Genomic DNA, 13964 nt, shown 5'->3' on the forward strand with positions numbered 1-13964 from the left:
TAGCCGAGGCGGGTCAGGCCCAGCGCGCGAGGCCGGCCGGGGGGCGCCTGCGGGGACCCGGGGGCGTACGGCGCTAGGCCGCGGCGCGGGCGGCTGACCCCTCGGCACGGTGCCCTCCCGGGACGCGCCGCCCGAGCCCCTCGCGCGCCGGGACAAGTGCAATGACAAAGCCCCAGGGCCCGACCGGGCGCTGGCCGGCGGGAAGGAGGACGCGGCGTCCCTTCCGAGCGGCGGCGGCGGCGGCGGCCCAGCCCCCAGGAAGCAGGGCGCGTCGGCCAGGCCCGGCGCCCGGCCCGGCTCGGAGCCCGCCCTCCCGCCCGGGCCGCTGGCACCCGACGCCTGCGACCCGACTCCGAGCCCGGCAGGCAGGCGAGCCCCGGGACCGCCGCGGGGCGCCCCAGCAAGTTTCCTCTGGCCGTGGCTGGAGGCGCTCCTCCCGGCCGGGGCGCGGGCGCGGGCGCGGGCAGCCGGGCGGGCGGCGGTGCCTGCTTATTTACGCTGGAGGCAGCCTGGAGAGACGCCGCCGCGGGCACCGAGAAGGACCCGCTCCCCTCCTTCGGATCCGCTGGCGGCAGTGGCTGCACACACACACGCGCACACACAAACACGCACATACACACAATTTTGTTTTAAATGAGGCCCGACTCCAGCGGACCTGCACCCCCACACACAACACCTGGGGCGCAGAAGCACATACAGCAGGTCTGTGTCCATGGAGCCACCTCTCCGCATCTGCAAATCCAAAAGTGAAATTAAACCTCCACCAACCTCCTCCTCCTCCTCCTCCTCCTCCCTCTCTACCTCCTCCTCCTCCTCGCAGCCTCAGCAGCCCCAGTAGCAGCAGCAACAGCAGCAGAACCTGCTTCCCCTAAAATCAGACGATCCATAATTGCGCCGACTGTTCCTCCAAAAATCGGTATTAATATTTATGAACCCCGGCATTTTCCGTCTGCAAAACATCGTGTCAAGGCATCAGGACACGCATACACACACGGCCCCCCACAGTCCCCAGAAACATGCCCTCGAGAGAAACACACGCACAGTCACAACTATTATTTGAAAAATGTTACCTCTCAGTGTGCTTTTTTCACGCTACCAATACAATTCCGCAAGGTATAAGTGTTGCTAGGGTGTGTGAAATGGAAATGAAAGCCCGTCAGTTGAATAATCGCAGGAGCAAAACTAAAAGTTACTCCCCGGCTTGCCTGAGAACAGTCCAGATCGAAAGCAAAACAAGGAGAGGAAACTGCGAAGAGCCGCGGCTGGAAATCCCCCCACCCCCCGCCCTCCTCCGGCCGCGCTCCCTCCCTCGCCTCCCCTCTCCGCCCTCCTCCCTCCGCCCTTCCTCCCCAGTGTTTGTTTCAAGCTTGTGCAACCAGGAGGTGGAGGCGGAGGGAGGGCGCGAGCGGCCCGGCCGGGAGGTGCGGAAGTTCGCCGCCGCAGCTCATTGGCGGGCAGCGCCGCTTTCATCATTTCTCGGAAAAGTCAATTTCATTTTCGCTTCCCCAGGTCGCGGCGGCGGGAGCAACAAGCAGCGGCTCGTGAGTCGGTGGCTCGCACCCAGGGGCGCCCGCACGCGCCGCTAGAGCGCCCGAGTCGCGGTCCGGGGTGGGGGGCGCAGGCCCGCGGCGGTAGGGGAGGAGGGCGGGCACCCGACTGCCCATCCTCAGGGTGGCCTGAAGGTTCCAAGAGGGCGTCCGGCGAAAGCACGGGGCTCCGACCATCCGGTTAGCAGGGCTGGTGTGACTGCTTAGAGCGAATGAAAATTCGTTTTGTGACGCTGACCACTTCCAAGGAATGAAAGGAACAGTCAACCGAAACGACAGCATTGCTTGCGTCCTTACCTAATTGGAACCTTATCCGTGGTTGAGGGTGCCACCATTGGAGGGGCCGCCCCGCCCTCTGACACCACCTGGCACTCCGCTCCACTTAGTAGCTAGAACGAAAAGGAGGCCCATGCCCCAGTAAGTCACAGCCCACGCCAAGATGAGTTATGGAGCCTGTGCGACCGAAGTTTCTTCATTGCAGGGCGAGGTGGACAAGGGTGTGAGTTACTTTGACTTCAAGACGTCTCGGTGGCGGCTGGTTCTGAGAGAGGCTTTACACTGGAGCACTTCCAGCGAAATTCGGCTTGGGCCTCCTTAACTCACCGGCTGGGCACCCTTGGCCTCGGTTTTCAACCAAAGCCTAAGGCCTCAGTTTTGAAGGCTGTAAATGGAAATAAATGAGAGAAGAAGGTACAGCCCGCGTGACAGGTGCAGCAAGCAATGCAGCTTCCTTGGGACCTACCCTTTGTGGTTCCTTGCTTTAAAAAAAGTATAGATGCACATTTAGTTAGACCTGTTTCTTCCTCGCATGCAGTTTCATCAGTCTTTTCCCAGACTTCTGTATTCAACAGAGAAAGTTCCTTCCTGGGAGACCATAGCTGTTTGTATGTAAACAGTTGCCTAAAAAAAAAAAAAATGAGAAAAAAACTCCAACACCTCTCTGTCACAAAAGTATTGAATTATATAGACTGGAAAAATGGAAGTATCCAAGTAAACGTGTGTGGTAAGGAAATAGCTAAGGGTTCAGGATTCTGTTTTGTGACTCTGGTCTCAGAAATAGACCTCACATACACATTATTCCTTATCCCCTCTATTGTAATATTCACTTTTTTTTTTTTTTTTTTAAAGAGACAGGGTAGGCCGGGCATGGTGGCTCACACCTGTAATCCCAACACTTTGGGAGGCCAAGGCAGGAGGATCACCTGAGGTCAGGAGTTTGAGACCAGCCTGACCAATATGGAGAAACCCTGTCTCTACTAAAAATACAAAATTAGCCAGACATGGTGGTGCATGCCTGTAATCCTAGCTACTCGGGGAGGCTGAGGCAGGAGAATTGCTTGAACCCAGGAGGCGGAGGTTGTGGTGAGCCGAGATCGTGCCATTGCACTCCAGCCTGGGCAATAAAAGGGAAACTCTGTCTCAAAAACAAATTAAAAAAAGAAGAGCGAGAGAGAGGGTCTTGCTCTGTCACCCAGGCTGTGCTATATCATAGCTTACTGTAACCTTGAATTCCTGGCCTCAAGCGATCCTCCTGCCTCAACCTCCCAAGTAGCTGGGACTACAGGCCTGCAACAGCGCCTGGCCCAGCCACTGACTTTCTTATGTCATATAGCAATGATCACTAAGGTAAAGTCTATACAAACTGGAGAATAGTTGTCATTCTTACCCAACCCGGGGACACAAGTTAAAAACGTAGTTTTTTTTTTTTTTTTTTTTTCTGTACCAAAACAATCATCTTCCTTTATCTTCCCTGGAGCGGGAAGAGGAGAGTCGAGAGGAAGGGAGGCATGCAAGGTGTCACTTTGAACTTCTCGTTCACCACACACATGGGATTCCACTCTCATGTCATCAGCCTCCGTGCACAGGCCCCAGGTGAAAGCAATAATGAGTTCTAGTTGGACCAGCTAACACCGCCTGCCTTGTGTTTATAAAAGGCAGCTGCCTCTGTGGTGTGATTTCAGGGGAGCCAGACGGAGCTGGGGCCATGAACCTGTATCCTGCATCCTAACCACTTATTCATGCATGAGGCTAACTGGAAACTCACGTGCTGGGTACAGATAGCTTCTGTGATGCTCATGCTTGACTTCCAAAGGAACATGTTTCAGGAAAGGCAATTGCCTTAATTTTGGTCTTTGATAAGCAGGAAGAAGTTTGTTGTTCCTTTTTTTTCTTAATGTCCTACTTTGTGCAACATACATCCAATCAGTCATATCCTGTTGACACTACCCCTAAATATCTCCGGGCCTGGCCCATGCCCAGGGCACTGCCTTCATTCAGTTACTGCACTTGTCTGCTGCCTGTGCTCCTGGTCTCCTGTTTGGACTCCCTCAGGTCAGCAGCCACCCTACTGCCAAAATTCAGTAGAAAATTAACTTCAGGTAAAGCACAATTCCAAACCTAACGCTGCCCCCTCAAAAGCCTCTCTGTAACCTTCAGAATAAAGGCCATATTATTTGACAAGACACATAAAGTCCATTGTAATCTGGCACCAAACAACCTTTCCAGCCTCATCTCCTGCCACTGTGCCCCACAAGCCCTATATCCCTCCGTTGCCAAACCAGCCTCCCTTCCTTTTTGTCAAACAACAGAGCTGTCCTCTTGTTCATTGTTTTATCCTTAGCATGGTGCCCGGCACACAGGCACCGAAATACTTGTGAATTAATAATTACTTGCTCTTTTCATCATGCTCTCATAAAATAGTTCAGACTTGATCAGAGCCTTGTATTATATTTTAATAGCTTCTTAATATAAATGTAACTAATTTTTTTTGTACAGAATTTGTAAGATGCAAGAATGGTGAAAGAAGAACATAAGCCACCTGACATCTCACTAGTCAGGAATAGACCTGTGGATATTTTTATGTATTTCCTTCTAGTGATCTTTCTAAGGGACCATTTCCAATCCTCATCTCCTCCGTCTCTGTGTAGGATTTAAGAATGCTGACAGTGCAGCCTGCTCTCCCCGATGCCCATGTGACAGTCTGCTGTCCTATTCTAGTTCTTGGCCGGCTCCTCGTCTGCTGCCAGCCCCCTAAATTATGGTGTTTCCAGGCATTCTATCCTCAACCCTCTTATTTTCTCATTCTACATGCTTTATCTTTGGGTGCTCTCCTCCACGCCCAGGGCTTCAGATATCACTATTTGCTGATGACTCCAAAATCTGTAACGTCTGAGCTCTGGACACATTAACTCCTACACATGCCTCAGGTGCAACAAATTATATATGTCCCAAATCAGAGAGAACATCTTTTCCACAACCTTGCACTGTTCAATTCATTGATTAGCTGGGAAACTGGAGGACTCACAGACTGCCCCCTTTCTTTAGTCCCGGGGCCTCCCTGAAGCATGGGTGTTGCTTGCAATTTTCCAGGCCCCTAAACTCGTAAAACATAAGATAGAATGAATTTCTGTTCTTAGGCCCTTGATGACATGTCACTGCAAACCAAATATGTACCAATGAACCAAAACAGCCGCATGGTACTGATACAGTCAAGAAGTATTTCTTAGCCCTTTGATGAGATGCATATAATAATGAATCTCTGTGGAAACTACAGCCTTTCTGGAAGCCTGTGTAAAAAAGTAGGCGCGGTGGCTCATGCCTGTAATGTCAGCACTTTGGGAGGCTGAGGCGGGCAGATCACGAGGTCAGGAGATCGAGACCATCCCAGCTAACACGGTGAAACCCCATCTCTACTAAAAATACAAAAACTTAGCCGGGCGTGGTGGCAGGCACCTATAGTCCCAGCTACTCAGGAAGCTGAGGCAGGAGAATGATGTGAACCTGGGAGGCGGAGCTTGCCGTGGGCCAGATTGTGCCACTGCACTCCAGCCCGGGCGACAGAGCCAGAGCAAGACTCCGTCTCAAAACAAAGAGTCACCTTTGCCATACTGAGGAAATCTGACCTAACACTTCAGTCTAATGTGAAAAAAGTTGAAGGGTCTTGTATAGTGAAACTAGAGTCATCTCCTGGGTGAAGCATGTTTATATTTCACTTATGGGATGGAACATCCTAAAAGCTCTGCCTGGCTGCCTTAGGACTCATTTGTTTTCAGGGGAGTCGGGTAAGGACAATATTACTTGAGCACAATAGTGCCGGATCTCTCCGAGTAGATCTTAGGAAGAAATGTAAAGACACGTTCAAAGTTGACCCCTTTCAAATGGGTTTTTAATTTAGCTTCCTAAAATTGAAACAAAGTTTCAGAAAATAATCATTCAAGTCATATTTGTTGAGCCCTCAGGAACATTTCCCAGCACTAGGGATACAGCAGTGAACCAAATGAATGAAAGTCCCAGCCTTCTAAGCCATTTGCTTACAGTCTGGTAGGTTGACATGTTGATTTCCACCGTGGCATCCGAGTAATGGCACCGACATCATCTCCACCTATAATCACAGACTTTAGAACTGTACATTCAACCTAGGAATGCATAACGTGAAGGCATATGCGTGAAAACCTAAGTATTTATAACTATGATTAAATCAGGAACTTCAGGTCTGCAAGCTGATGCTCAGTTTTCTCCCCAGGATCACTAGGACCACTTCTGTCTTGGCCACTGGGGCTCCCCTCCGAGGTGCTGCAATTCAGGGGATTAGAAAGTCATGGAAAACGAGGGTTCCACGCTTGCCAGAGCAGTTGCCAATGCAAAAGCCACAGATAACAGTCCTGCCTTGCAAAGAACATTATTGTGAAGTCCAAGTTGAATAAACACAAAGTCAAGTTAAATTTTGTGCGACAATAGAACAGTGATGGGATTGAAAGAACCATCAGTCAAAGTTCAAAGGTCATTGGCCTCAAGTTGAACCATTCTTGAGCATGTTTGACTATTACTTTATGTAATAGTTCCTTCCATTTTATAAGAAACCGGGAAGTGGGGGTCATTTTGTTGCAACTGTTTTCTGAAAATCATGAGTTTACATTGAGTAATATATTGCCCAGTTTTGGGTAATACTCATTCTGCCCTGTTCTGAAGGGAAAACACATTCTCTAAAATTGCCTGGATTTCTGTGTGTATGTGTCTGTGTGTCTGTGTGTGTGTGTGCGTGCGTGCGTGTGTTTTTCCTTCCCCAAAGGAAGGCTTTCAACTTTGAAAACTTCCTGAAGTGTTTTTTGGCATAATTTCCCAAATGGCTGTGAAATATGTGAAATATTCATTATTTCTCTCTGGTGACAAACTATAAAGTAGTCCTTTTACCTTTAAAGACAGAGGGACACAGTGTCTATAGCTTTGCCTTGACGTCCTGCAGAGCAATTACTAGAATAGTTTCGGGTATTAAAGATAGTTTAAAGAATACATTTCAAATTTGTAACCTAAATTTAGGAGACTACTTGGTTCACTGGTCATCTGTATATTTGAAGAAATTTTTAATAGTGTTTATGTTTGTTTTATTTTAAAATATTTAATTGTCACCCAGGCATGGTGGCTCATTCCTGTAATCTCAGAGCTTTGGGAGGTCAAGGCAGGAGGATCCCTTGAGGACAGGATTTCAAAACCAGCCTGGGAAATATAGCAAGACGGTCTCCACACACACACACACACAAAATTAGGAGGGTGTGGTAGCGTGCACCTATAGTCCTAGCTACTTGAAAGGCTGAGGCAGGAGGTTCCCTTGAAACCAGGTATTCAAGTCTGCAGTGAGCTATAATCATGCCACTGAACTCCAGACTGGGTGACAGAAGGAGACCCTGTCTATAAATAAATAAATAAATAAATATTTTAAGTAAGTAAAAATAAAATATGTAATTGTCCAATAAAGATTGAACATATTCAAAGTAAACATGATTATTTGAGATACATATATTGTGTAACAATTACCACAAATGAATTAAAACATCTGCCAAACCCTGGCTGTGATTAGCTCCCAGAACTTACATTATACATAACTAAGTTTTTTATCTTTTGGCTAACATCTCTCCATTCCACTTCCAATCCCTGGCAACCACCATTCTACTTTCTGCTTCTATGAGTTTAACATTTATAAATTCCACATATAAGTGAAACCACACAATATTTGTCTTTCTGTGTCTGGCTTATTTTACTTAGCATAATGTCTTCCAAGTCCATCCATGTTGCAAATGAGATAGGATTTCTTTCCCTTTTTTATAGTTGAATAATATTCCATTGTATATATGAACCACAATTTGTTATCTGTTCATCTATTGGTGGACACCCGGTTGTTTCCACATCTTGGCCATTGGAAATAGTGCTGCAGTGAACACAAGGGAGCAGACATCTCCTCACGATGTTGGTTTGATTTCGTTTTGATATGTACCCAGAAGTGGGATTGCTGGATTGCATGGTGGTTTCATTTGGTACTGTCATACAAATGGTAATTCCATTTTAATTTTTTGAGGAACCTCCATACTGGTTTCCATAATGGCTGCAACTGTGTATATTCCCACCAAGTGTGCAAAGGTTCCCTTTAATAGCCCTTCTAACAGGAGGGAGGTATATCTCTTTGTGATTTTGATTTGCATTTCTCTGATGATTCATGATGTTGAGCACTTTTGCATACACCTGTTGGCCATTTGTATGTCGTGTATGGAAAATGTCTATTCAGGTTCTTTGTTCATTTGCTACAACGTTTACTATTTCTCTGTAAGCCTTTGGTCTCAGCATATGAAGCGTGATGATGTTCAGTGTGTTCTCTTCCTTCCCAAACTTCATAGCATTCTGAATAATACACCTTTATTCTCTTTGAAAATGTTTGGAAATTTGCCAATCAGAAAGACAGAAGAGTGTCATAAAACAAAGGATTGAGAACATTTTAAAAGTTCTCACTTCCTTAAAGAACTTTATCTCTGCTAAATACCAAATGTGCATGGCAATTCACATGCACAGCTCTTGGCACAGTCTCCTTAACCTTTGATTTATCTTGGCGTCATTTACCATCCATGTTTAGTGAGCACTGGGATGCTCCAGGTACTCTGAGAGCTGCTGTGAAGACAGCAAGAGCCAGACAAGACCTCTACGCCCATGCCCCTGATGCTCTAGTGAAGGTGAAGGCAACAGACAAATAAACAAGCAAACCAACACAATAGTCACAGGTTGTCTCAGTGCTCTGAAGGAAATCAACAGGAGCTTTGGTAGAGAATACTGTGCCAACTAGGTGGTCAAGAAGCTTACTCTGAGGAAATGAGATTTAAGTCAAGACGTGAAGAATGATGTGGTCCTGTATTAGTTTGCCAAGGCTGCCATAAGAAAGCCCCACAACTGAGTGGCCAAAATAACCAAAATGTATTGTCTTACAGTTATGGAGGCTGGAAGTCTGAGAACAAGGCATCCACAGAGTTGGTTCCTTCTCAAGGCTCTGGGGGAGACTTCCACACCTCCTGCCTTCTGGTGGTTTGCCAGCAAGCTTGGGCTTGCTTTGGCTTGTAAATGCACCACCTCACTCTCTGTCTTGATGGTTATGGGGTGTTCTCCCTGCACATGTGTCTGTGTCCACATTTCCTTTTTTTATAAGGACACTTATATTGATCATATTGGATAAGGAGCCCACCCTACTCCCACAGGACTTCATTTTAACTAATTATATCTCCAAATACCCTATGTCCAAATAAGGCCATGTTCTGAGGTACTGGGAGTTAGGACTTCAGCATATGAATTTGCAGGAGGAGAACACAATTCGACCCTCCACAGATACCAACTGCACCCAAGCAGAGGAAAGAGTGGGGACAGAGGTCTGGGAAGCAAGAGGGCCTGGCAATATTCTGGGAACAGACAGGAAATGACTGACTTCAGAGTTATGTGACAGAAAGAGGACAGGCATGTGGTGAATAGGTGGAAGAGACCAGAATAAGGGGTTTGCATTTTATTTTAAGAGCAACAGGAAGATTTTGAAGGGTTCTAAATAAGATCAACTTGTGGTTTTAAAAATTGACACTATATATTTCCCAATTGTCTCTCCAACATCAATGAAATGCAAGGATTTCTTCAGTTGTGATTTTTTTTAAGTTTTTTAGAGTTGGGGTCTTTCCCTGTCACCCAGGCTGGAGTGCAATGGCACAATCACGGCTCACTGCGGCCTTGAACTCCTGGGTTCAAGCAATCCTCCTGCCTCAACCACCTGAGTAGCTGGAACCACAGGTGCGCACCACCAGGCCTTGATAATTTTTGTAGAGACAGGGTCTCTTTATGTTGTCCAGGCTGGTTTCAGACTTCTGGCCTTAAATGATCCTCCTGCATCAGCCTCCCAAGATGTTGGGATTACAGGTATGAGCCACTGCACCTGACAAGTCATTGATTTCTTAGAGGAATTTCCAACTGTTCTTTATTGCCCTCTCAGTCTATTGCATGACACATTTATAACACTCTAAAATAATTCAGTCTTTTTAATTCTATTTTTGAATTCCTAACTCAAAATATTTCTTCCCCTTTAACTTTCTCTCCAATTTCCATTTCCACAAATAAATAAAGTTGATTAATGTTATTTTACGAAACACACCCACATCAATACACAACAACTTTAAAAAGAAAAAAAAAAAGCTAGGCCAGGTGTGTGTGGTGGTTCGCGTGTATACTCCTAGTACTTGGGAGGCCAAGGCAAGAGGATCGCTTGAGCCCAGGAGTTTGAGACCAGCCTGAGCAACACAAACAGACCCTGTCTTTACAAAAAAAAAAAAAATACAAAAATTAGCTGGGCATGGTGGCTCGAGCCTGTGGTCTCAGCTACTTGGGAGGCTTAGATGGGAGGATTTATTGAGCAAGGAAGCAATCACGATGAATGAGGGCCTGGCATCTCATTGTCTGGATACGATTATCTGGTAAGTTTCAGTTCTTAGGTACTTTTTGCCAGAACTGGAGGTCCTTTCCTGAGGAAGAAGCTCAGATAAAACAAATGTAAATTTCAAGCTTTAAGAACAGAAGGATCAATGTATATGGTTTTCCAAGAAAAAAAAAAAACTGTCTATGGGACTATTGGGTCAGTTTCAATGGTGTCACAGTACTCTAGCCTGGGCAACAGAGCAAGATCTTGTGTCAACAAAAAAGAAGAAGAAGTATATTCAACTGTGGATTTTAGGCACACACAGTTTTCCTCATTCCATCTTGAATGAACAGTAGTAATTTTCAGAGATTGTGTCACCACAAAACCAACATTCATTTCAAACTTTGCAAATATATTCACTTTTTTGATTTCTAAAAATTTTCAGATATTTCCATCAGAAACTCCTTGTGTGATAAATGTTTATGCAAAACTGAATTTTTGTTGGCAAAACAATCAGCATAAGTAAAATTTGAATGTGCTGTAATTTGAAAGAAAATACTGGTTTCAACAGCCCATCATGTATTTTCTCAACCTAAAACTGTGGATCCTGGCTTTAGGCACCGCTCCTTTCCAAACAAAGGTCTGCTTTTTTCTGTCTTACATATTGAAGTTCTGGGTAGACTGTCATTTAGGAAAAAGATAATGTTTCTTAAAAAAATAGGAAAAAAATCAAAATCATTAATATCAACTATTAGTTTTACTTCATTTCAAATAATTAGAGAGAAGAAAGAAAACACAGCCAAACATGACTGAAATGCTGTGAGACCGAAGGAGAGAAGACACAGTACTGCAAACAGCAGAAGGCTTGGCCAGCATCACCTTAGTTAGCAAGTTCGTGCTGGGCAGCCAGGCAGAGGCAGTCACTTGTGAGACACCCACATTACAGGGCCATCATCGTCAAATTATGCTCAAAATGCCTCCAGTTTTCTTTAGTTTTATTTCCTATCTTGATAAGATCTTTTGGTCTTTCTGATGATGCAGAATGTGTCATGGGTGCTACTACCAGGGCAGGCTTCACAGTTGGTAAAGGATTTACCAAGATAGTTGTAGGGAAAAAAAAAAAAGGCAGATTTATTAGAGAAAGTGTGAAAATACGTTGCAAGGTTGCAACAGGCAGCACAGCAGAGAAGGGGCTGTCTGCAAAGAAACGGGCTGGAGGGAAATCTAATAGGGTCGTGCTGGAGGGGCTACGTGCAAAACAGAGGTCGTTGTGCCCACAGATGTTTGTGATTAGCCATCCCTTACAACTGTTCATTGTTCTTCCCCACTTGGGGCCCTCGCCCACATGACCCCCCACCCCCGATGGGGCCCCTTCCTCGTTGTTGCTTACTTATCCAGACTCCACAGAACCAACAGCATTATGGCCACTTGTTTCACAATGTGTGCAGTGGATGTCACACTGTTAAGACAATTTCTGACAAACCTTTTTTGCTGATGGAGAAATTAGGGGAACGTTATCCCTCATTCTATCATCTCTCACAATGCTTAGAAATATCTTACCACATAGATAACATTTTCATTTGTTGATACTTTTGCTGAGTATGAGCTTAAGCATGTTAGTTGGAAATATTTCTGCTATACATTGAGAGTAAAAGGAAAAGAGTATGACCACCGTAAAGATGGGCACATACATGAAACCACAGGGAAGTACATCAAAACATGAACAGTGGGTGTCTCTGAGTGATGGGCTATGGGTGATTCTTGTTCCTGTTGAAAAGTTAATATTTTTGAGAATTGATTTGACTTTTGTTAAGACAAAATGCTGGCCGGGCGCACAGCACTTTGGGAGGCCAAGGAGGGCAGATCACGAGGTAAGGAGTTTGAGACCAGCCTGGCCAACAGTGAAACCCCATCTCTACTAAAAATACAAAAATACAAAAAATTAGCTGGGCATAGTGGTGGGTGTCTGTAATCCCAGCTGCTTGGGAGGCTGAGGCAGGAGAATCACTTGAACCTGGGAGGCGGAGGTTGCAGTGAGCCGAGATTTCACCACCGCACTCCAGCCTTGGCGACAGTGCAAGACTTGGTCTCAAAAAAAAAAAAAATTACATAATTTTATAGGTGATTTCAGAACCTATTTCCTGATATGCTTACGATTTTTTATATTATCTGACTGTAATGCTTAGCTGGTTTTTCTACCATGTTTCAAACCAGAAAGCACTGATTAACACATCTTTTAAGAATTTTTAAATCTATGTGTATATTCAAGTTACATAGATGAAAATTTTTTCCTACAAGTGCTGTATAGTTTCTCCCAGTCTTTCATTTCATCAAGATACTTCCTTTTTAGAAGCATTTGTTTTTATCTTAGCAGTTCAAATATTGACTCTCCGAAGGAACTTATGATAACATATAAGAACAAACTTTCTGGGATTCAGTGCTCCCAAAGTATAAAAATAATGTATCAATTAACTTGTGACCAGCTCAATAGCTATTAATAAATGATACATCCCATGCTCATCATCAATATCTAAATAATATTTTGTTTTGATGACTATCATGTTTTAAATATGCTTAAGAATTCCAAGAAATCTGTAACAACTAAAGTGTCTTTCCTAACTGTAAATTTCATTTCGCTGACATTAAATTTCAATTACTATATTCTTAGCAATCAAATTCAAATTCTTAAATCTCAAAAATGAATGAGGACTCAAAGAAAAATATCAGACATCTATGTTAAATTTGCTCTTTGGCTTTCTTTCTGGCATTTTCATGTTTACTTATCATATTGTCTATTTCACTTGCTCCATGTCCATACCCAATCAGATCGGCAGAAGAGGAAAGACAAGAACATCTTGTTTGAGGGCAGTGAGGGAAAGGACTTTCCCCTTCTCTGTCTCTCACACGCACGCAGACACACACAGACACACACGAGACACACACGCACATACACACACACACAGAGTAGAGTAGGGCTCCTCTGCCCAGATCCTCATTTGGAATTCAGAACATTTTTTCCCACAGAAATAATAAGAAACTATAATATTGTAAGTACATAGTTCAGCTTCATTATGGGTTAAAAGAAGGGTTTGTGGGCTAGCATGAGACTATACCAGTTTATAACATTGTATACTTGGGAAAATTTCATTCTGAAGTCTAAACTGCTATTTTTTTAGAAGAAACTGTTAGGGCACCCTGGGATGTGTGGGCCTGGGACTGTTTGCCTTTGGCAAGGCTATGCTCAGAGCTTTGGAGGAGCCAAGGAAGAAAGGCCTGGTTTATGACCTTAAGGTGTTTGCAGTGTGCATTGGGAGACATACACTGCAATGAAAAGATCATTATTGCAAGAGAGAAGTGGCATGGAGCCTCATTCCCAGGTAACATTTTAATGCATTCTTCTATGTATTCATTCCAAATCATTGACTTTATAGTATTACACAGTATAGTGTTTCCCAGCTTCATAGTATAATTATCTTTCTTTTAATCTCTTTTTCATCAATATATTTTAAATGTTTTTCTAAAATAAATAATACATAATTATAGTAGAACATTAGAGCACTACAGACTTATTTGTAGTGATAAAATCACTGGAAAAAACTTGAATGTCTGTTTGTAACTAAATAATTGAATTAACTGTGGTTGATCCATTCTCTGGAATGTTATGCACCAACAAAAATGAACAAATTGAGACTATGTGTTGACTGCGTGTGGTG

General features: G+C 44.6%; 1 protein-coding gene and 1 long non-coding RNA gene across 6 annotated transcripts in view; both read right to left on the reverse strand.

Moving 5' to 3' along the window:
- IRF2 (interferon regulatory factor 2) overlaps positions 1-1276 on the reverse strand; it is an 86555-nt gene extending 85279 nt beyond the window's left edge. Inside the window, exons 1-2 of one of the 5 annotated variants that reach the window (XM_073017760.1) lie at positions 1071-1271; positions 802-949 (exon numbers count right to left, since the gene is read on the reverse strand). The gene's annotated coding sequence lies outside the window, so the exon portion shown is untranslated. Of the gene's footprint in view, positions 1-676; positions 713-801; positions 950-1070 lie in introns of those variants that run through there. The other 4 variants (XM_037994139.2, XM_008000386.3, XM_037994132.2 and 1 more) reach the window with 4 other exon arrangements.
- Positions 1277-2251: 975 nt separating this feature from the next.
- Positions 2252-13964, reverse strand: part of LOC140712054 (uncharacterized) — a 67892-nt gene continuing 56179 nt past the window's right edge. The window contains exon 3 of the long non-coding RNA XR_012093514.1: positions 2252-2447. This is a non-coding gene — a long non-coding RNA (uncharacterized lncRNA). The remainder of the gene's footprint in view (positions 2448-13964) is intronic.

The sequence above is a fragment of the Chlorocebus sabaeus genome, chromosome 7 (assembly GCF_047675955.1).
Source record: "Chlorocebus sabaeus isolate Y175 chromosome 7, mChlSab1.0.hap1, whole genome shotgun sequence".
Classification (NCBI taxonomy): Eukaryota; Metazoa; Chordata; class Mammalia; order Primates; family Cercopithecidae; genus Chlorocebus; species Chlorocebus sabaeus.